Source organism: Nomascus leucogenys, chromosome 9 (assembly GCF_006542625.1).
Source record: "Nomascus leucogenys isolate Asia chromosome 9, Asia_NLE_v1, whole genome shotgun sequence".
NCBI classification, from domain to species: domain Eukaryota; kingdom Metazoa; phylum Chordata; class Mammalia; order Primates; family Hylobatidae; genus Nomascus; species Nomascus leucogenys.
In genome coordinates this window covers 18,734,534-18,742,583 of record NC_044389.1, presented here as the reverse complement: position 1 = coordinate 18,742,583, position 8,050 = coordinate 18,734,534, and positions in this window count along the sequence as shown.

The following is an 8,050-nucleotide window of genomic DNA, read 5'->3' as shown; positions in this document are numbered from 1 at the left end:
ACCATTCTTGGTTAGTGTAAAATGTTTTACTTATAATTTTTTCTTCTAGCAAAGTCTGATACAAATACTGTTATATATTTTTTCTACTGTCAAAATGTTCCCCAAGAAACCTGAATGTTTCCACAAATATTTCTTATTATAAATGTTTTTGTATGTTTGTAACCTCTTTTGCATGTTGAAATTCTATAGCCAAGGTTTCAAGGTTGTCATTGTTGTAATGTTGACCATAAGACTCATAAACAGCAAGTTGAACACTAAATTTGAAAGACATTATGCAAGAAAAGAACACCAAACCAATAGTATTATTTCTCATTTATCTAACCTTTCAAGGGCACTTAGCAGCTAGAAGAAGATTATAAATACAGACAGATTTCATGATTAGAAGGTTCATTAGTAAGAAGGTACAGAATACTAATCACAAGACTTTCATTTGCACTGACAAGGTCTGACCTTGCTAGCATTCATCAGTGACAGTGGAATTGCTCCCTGGTGGTATCAACCACAGGAAAGACAGAGAAAACATGTTTTTCGTGGAGGAATTCATCAAAAGTAAGCAGAACTGTATCACACACCATTGCTTCCAGGAGTTCCCCCAGAGAATAGCTAGCATCTTATCTGAATCAGTTTGTTTGGTCTGTAAAATGTTCAAAGAAACTTTGCATGTTAAAGAAAGTTTAAGCTTTGAAATCTTGGAACAACAACTATCATTTCACATGACTCTTCACCTTAAATCATCTAATTGACAACGAATAGGTGCTTTGGTCAATATTAAATCTAGAAACATAGATATAGTATACTCTGATATTAACTATTTAGGAATTATAAATGTTATAAACTCTTGTAAATATTTCCATATAAAAATATTGTGAAACTAAAATGATTACTACATTAAATAAATCAGAATTGTATATTTTAAGTCTGGAAGTGCATTTTCATATTCCAATTATAAGTGTGTATTAAGCTACTGTTTTCCTAAATGTCATTATTTTCTATGAAAAATGCCTTCATTGTCTGAAAGCATTTTACTGACTTCCAAGGTTTGTGACTGGAAAAAACCGAGCACAGTTTTCTCATCTGCAAATAATTTGCTGCTAATTTGTTGTAAAGTTAGTTAATTAAATAATTTGAAATTGTATAAAACAAAATATAATTTAGTGAAGGCACTAAGGCTCTTGAGTCAGACAGATCTGATTTTGAGTCCTTTTAATTGCTTAACCAGTTACTGGACCTCAGTTTACTTATCTGTAAAATAGGAAAATACTACCCAACACCCATGCAGGGTTGAAATAAGTGTTAGGCAAATGGTGATTATTATAACCAAACTCCAAATTGTGTAATAAATACTTCAAATACATTTACAGAAAAACAACTAAAGAAGATCAATGAGGTAAGTGAAAATCTAATTGAGTTGAGAGTTGTCTAGGGCTTAAAGGTTCTCTGTTTATTATAACAAAAACATTATTATTTTACATTTTAATCTTTCTGAAATTTATATTAAAATAAATGGACAATAAATCAGGTCATGATTAAATTGTGTACAGTTAGCATTGTCTACATACTGGCCAGCTTATGAGATCCCACAAGAGGGTGAATTTTGACTTTAATTTGGGTCCTCATTATTGATTAAAATGTCTTTGCAAAGATTAAACTCTGAAACAGAATTAAAAAGCTTTTATTAAAACAAAATGTGATGAAAGGCCGCAGAAGAAACAGATTTCTTAAAGTAGATCATGAAACTTTTATTTCTTTAACTTCAAAATAAATACTACAGTTAGACTTCTCAAAATTAAAAAGATACATTCAAAAATGCATATTATAAAACATTATCTAACTCACCCCCTGTCTCTCAGCCACCCAAGTGTTCTTGCCACAGAGAAAGTTATTGGTCTTTCTTTTCATTTCTTGTAATGATATTTTATGCATACGTAAATAGATAAATTTAATCATATACCTTTCTTTTTGTAATTCAAGTGTTGCATACATACCATACATATCATTTTTCACATTGCTTTTTTTGGAGATTTTTATAGTCAAGCTAATAAAGAATTTGTCTTTTTTGCTTTAACAGCTGCTTAGTGCTCCATTAAATATTCAGACCGTACATTTTAACCAGTCCCCTTTTGATGGACATACAGTTTTTTTTTCCTAAACTTGTATAACTACAGTGAAGTCATGAATAATCTTGTACAAAGAACATGGAATGTTCAAATTAGGAAAAGTTGATATAAACCCGTTCATTCTGAAAGATTTACATGCAGGCTCTTGGACATTTCTGAGTGAAGGAGAACAGGAAATACGGTTAGAGACTAGAAGTGTATAAACTATAGGATGCTTTGAATGCCGTGGAATGATAATTCATAATATGACAGGAAATAGTACTGAACTATTAAAAGTAACAAGAGGTCATGAAAAGTAGTATTTAAGGAAGATGAATGTTCAGAATTTTTATTTCCTGGCACCCTGGAATTGTTTGGAGCTTTGAGAAAGAGCTTTATAAGATTTTCTTGTTAGAATAAAACTATTGGTGTGATAGATAACAAGCAGGCAAGATGACTAAATCAGACAAAAATTGTAGGCAGAGGTAGAAAATTAGGACCTAAATTCTGAAAGATTAACTCAGATGAGAGAAGCAAGATAATACTCTGACACTCTAAGTAGCAGGCAAAGTCCAAGAGTGCAAAAATTCAAGAGTGGATTTAGAAAAGTATTTCATGAATTTTGAAACTAAGGAATAGGCTGTGTGGTCTTTCCCCTATTTATACACTATTCTGAGTTTGAGTGACCCTGGGAAGGTTTATGGCTAAGATATCAAGTTGTGATCAATATCTACAAGCACCATGCACTCCTGCTTCTCTTTTGCCATATAGATTTTCTGTTTCTCGTTTGCTTTTCAGTAAGATCAAATATATTAATATTTTTTCTTTATAGTGTTTTAGTGTTTTATTATTAGTTGAGAAAGTTTTTCCCACTCCAAATCGCATAGTCACAGCTGTATTCTATTCTACAGTTTATTGCTCTATATTTTTCATTTAAATTATTAATCTATTGGAAATTTATATTGATGTGTAGTATGAAGCAGGGGAAAATCTTTTCAAAACTCTTTACTATTATCCCGTGGCATTATTTTCTTAATGTTTTTCCTTTAATTCAGTCAATTCCTTTCATCTCTTCTTTTTTAATTTCAAAGATAGTGCAAAACTCCTTTTAGGTGGCAAATCTTTTCATAAGACCCGTTTTCCCTTCTTTACTCATTTTTAAATGTAGATGACTAGTATTTTCCAACAAACTTTACAATTAGATTCTTTTAGGACTCCCTTCCTGTCTGCTTTCATTCTGTTAATGTCGTCTTTCTGAGATTTACATTACATTACATTACATTACATTACATTACATTACATTACATTACATTACATTACATTACATTGGAGGGTTGGTTGATACACGTTATACCAGCTCAATGATTCAGCAGCATTAGGGGCATAAAGAGGGGGCTTATATAGTTACAGCAAAGGAATATTTTCTCTGTTCAAGCCTGTGTTTGTTGGTATTATAGTACCTGCCATTAGCTTTCCTGTTTAATTTACTTTTGTATCTAACCTTCATTGTGGACACGTGTGGCTCTGTCTGACCTCCTTCCTAGGAGAGTAGCTTACTGCCTCAGGGAGGAGCTGCACCTCAGTCAGAAGAAGCCCTGTTTCCTTGCCATGTGGTTTTTGTATGGTATGGTTTTTCTTTCCCTTGTGTCTCCTGGAAGAGCTTCTTCTGAAAGTCATTAATCTGCAAAAAGGTTTTAAAAATGAAATAATTTCCATCTGTCTTCCATTCTGCCCACTTGGTAGTCCTTACTTTATGTTGAAGTTTTAAGTGATTTCCTTAAAATTTAGTTATAGCCATTTTTTATTGAACAACAGAAACACAGACATCATGATACTTTCCATACTTTATCTTATTTGGAGAGATAATAAAACACAGTGGTTAAGAGCATGAACTCTGAATACAGAGTATCTGATTTCCAATCACAGGTCTTCCCCCACAAGCTGTGAAAATTGTTCAGTTTGCTTAACTTCTCTGTATTTTGGTTTCCTTATCTGTAAAACGGTGCTATAATTCAAATAAATTAATATGTAAAATACTTAAAGCAATGCTGAGCACATAATAAGCGCTATAGAAGTGTTTTGGTTGTTGTTGTCTTTGTTTTAATGGTGGTAGTGGTGGTGGTTGTTATTTGATTTTCACAGTAGACCTGTAAGGTACTATTTAAGAAATGGGCTTGAGAAACAGGCTCAGAGATTTTAAGCTTGTATATCATGTAATTGCATGGAATACAGGTGGTATTTATTAAATATTTATTTAATGAATGAAGTTACAATGATAGCATTAAAGCTCAGGACTGGCTGACATCAAAGCTTGAGCTTTTAATCCCTATTCCTCAAAATATCTCTTCTACTTTTGTCATGGCAAATGAAACCACTTTCTCTAGAATGGGAATTACATATTGATCCTCCCTGGCTTCCCTTAATCTTTTATTTATGACACTATATCTGTCAGAAATTCCTTAACTTTTTTTCTGTAGAGCTTGTTCCTTTCTCAAGTTTTCAGTGCAATATGGGCTTTCCAAATTTTTTATGTGTTTGTGCACACATGCATGTGTATGTGGAGGGTGTGTGTGTGTGTTTTAAATAATTTCACTTGGTAATGTGGTGTTAAGTAGAAGAAGGAGAGATTATCTGCTTATTGTCAGTTTGTCCAATATTCTCTTGTAGTTATATTTTTCCTTATTTGGGATCTCTGTTAGTTACCAGAAATTGAACTAGGTTAATATCTGTAGCCATTAATATTTTTAGGTTATGCTTTTTACTTATGGTAGTAGGACCTTTCTGACTATAACTCATATTAGACTTAGCCATCCACAGTTTTGTTCATACCCTAAATTAGGGGTCAGCAATCTTTTTTGGTAAAGTTCTAGGTAGTAAATATTTTAGGCTTCGTGGGCCCTATGGTCTCTACTCAATTGTAGTATGAATGCAATCATAGATAATATGTATACAAATGAACATAGCTGTGCTCCAGTAAAACTTTATGGACACAGAAACTTGAATTTTATATAATTTTTGCATGTCATAGAATATCATTTGATTTTTTTAACCATTTGAAACATAAAACCTATTCCATTCTTAGCTTTCAGGTCTCGAAATAGGTGGCTATTTAGAGTTGGTCTTGCAAACCACAGTGCATTCTCTATTCCGCCTTCATGCCTTGTATGACTATAATCCCTATTATTCTAGTGATTCCATTTTATCCCTCATACTAAGTTAGAATTATCATTCTTAAACTTAAATCACTAACCTGATTATATCATTCCTATATCAGTAAGGGCTCTACAGAAAAAAGCCAATAGATTTTATATATATATATATGTGTGTGTGTGTGTAATATATATATGTGTGTTTATATTACACACACACACACTCATATATATAAAATAAAACCTATCATGGGAATTGGCTCATGTGATTATGAAGGATGAGAAGTCCTATGAACTGCATACTACAAGCTGGAGAAACAGGAAAGCCAGTGCAGTAATTGAGCTCGAGTCTGAAGGCCGGAGAACCAGGAGCTCTGATGTCTGAGGGCAGGAGAAGATGGATGTCCCAGCCCAGATGGAACAAATTCGCCCTTACATCTGTCTTGTTCTGTTTGGGTTCTCAATGGATTGGATGATGCTCATTCACATTGGTGAAGGCAGATCTTTACTCAGATTATCAATTCAAATGTTAATCCCTCTGTAAACACCTTCACAGACACATCCAGAAAGTATGCTTTACCAGCTATCTGGACATCTCTTAGTCTAGTAAAATTGACGCATAAAATTAACCATCATAACTCCCCTCTTTACAATCGTTTGTTGACTCTCTAAACTTTTTGGCATGACATTTCCATTCACAAAATCTGCCATAGTCTACTCTTTCAGACATACCGTTCGTTACTTCTCTCTCAGCATTCCTTAGTCAAGGCAATCCCAATTATCTGCTGATTCTGCAAATAAGTATATTCTGTTTTCTCCTGGGCCTTGAATTTCTTTATCACACTTTCCTACTTGGCATACTTATTCTTACTTACTCTTTAAAAGTCCATTTAAAATGGCACTTATTTTATGAAGTTGTCTCTGAACTTTTAGGAAGAATTAATCACTGTCTCATTCATGCTTTCATAGCACTTTGAACATTTTTTAACACAGTATATCATTATGTTATAATCCACTTTGTTCATGGTTGTTTATACCAATTTTAATATAAACTGTTGATGTAAGAGATTGAATTAATTCACATTTGTTCTCTCCACACCTGGTATATATTTTGTGCTTCACAAATGATTTTTAATGCTACAACAAAGAAACTACACATGAATGTTTACATCAGCCATACTTTACCAAAAATCTGCTTTTTAGGGAAGATTTAAAAAATACAGATTATTTTTGGAAAGTACATAATATAATATATGGGTTTACCCTTTTGCAAAGCAAAGAATCATTTGATAAAGAAAAATTTCTCTAAGATTTCTTTGTTTTGAATTTTTTTCTTAATGGGTTTGAATTTTTAAGCTTATAGTTTCATTTGCCAAAAACTATCAACGTTTTAAGGAAATAACAGCTTTTGTGCTGATAGCTTCGATTACCACCTCTAAGTAAGCCAAGTGAGATAAAAAAAAAATCTAGATCTGATATTTTGAGAGGTTTGTGTTTGTTTGTTTGTTTTTGTAATAAACACATCGGCAAATAAATATTCCCAGAGCAAATGTCCTAGGGATGCTAATGGTGAAAATGCTTCAGGCAGCTATTGATCCAAACTCTGGGCCTCCATTCTCTACCTCCTCATCCTCCTAATCCATACATCTCTTCTCCTTCTTTACAGAGAGGCTAGATGCATTTATTTATAGATATAAGTGTAGTTCATGGGAAGAAAGCCACCGCACTTGTATTTGATAGAAAGCTTCCTGGAGATTCTTCAGACTTGTGCGCCTTGTGATTATTTGCCTGGGAAGGCAACCCAAGTTCTCCGAAGTAAAGGGTCAGCACGTGAATCCCTTTGTACTTTTTTGGCCATTCCTTGTCATGAGTGATACTCAAACAGAATCTGTGCAATCATTATTTATAGCAAGATACAAGAAAAAATACTATAGGGAGCTAAAGGTTTCAGTCTACAAAGGGTTTTTGAAATTAATATTGATGTCACTGATGAGAACTACTCAGAATTGTTCATATTCTTTTCTTAGTAGTGTCACCGTGATTTATGACGTGAACAGAATATGTTTTCTTCATATCGTCTCTCTTACCTGAATGTCAGGCTCTGTTGCTATTTCTACTTCTACTGTAGTGGTGATAATTGAATGAGGAGAAGCAAAAAAGCTTCAGCTGTCTTAATTTCTGAGTAGGAACATAAATTAACTAGAACTGGGGCTGCTTCCAGAACTCCAAATCAGTTTTTTAAAGAACACTTTTATCTGTCTTTAAATGAAATATAATAATTTCTGAAGGCAATTATAGGGTTTGAATAAAGTATGTTTATATATGCCAGTAAGCTAATCAAATAATTGCTTTATCTTATGCGACTTCTAGAATTTATAATATTTGTGTTACCTCTATAATTCTAGAAGGATACACCAATTCAATGTTTGCAAACCTCAGTAACACATATATGCACATTTTTAATGTAGTCAGTGATTTTGTGACGGATCTTGTCTTCAACAGGGTCTAATTTTTTTCATGTGCCACCATGTACAATGACTTTGCTCACTGGATTTTGTTGTTGTTGTTTTTAAATTTAAAAGCATGGTAAGGACACTCAAGCCTGTCATGGATTCTTAATTAAACTTTTTGGCTGAGGCTTCTCATGGTATTTCCTCCTTTTGGTTGCCTGCATCCATTTCTCTTTCATTTGATAGCAGTGTGCTAAATTCCTTTTGGGGAGTTATACTTTTCCATTGAGTGTAGTTTTAAAATACTGTACTGCAAATCAAGGTGCACTGCCCTACCCTAGGTAGGCTACTCTGA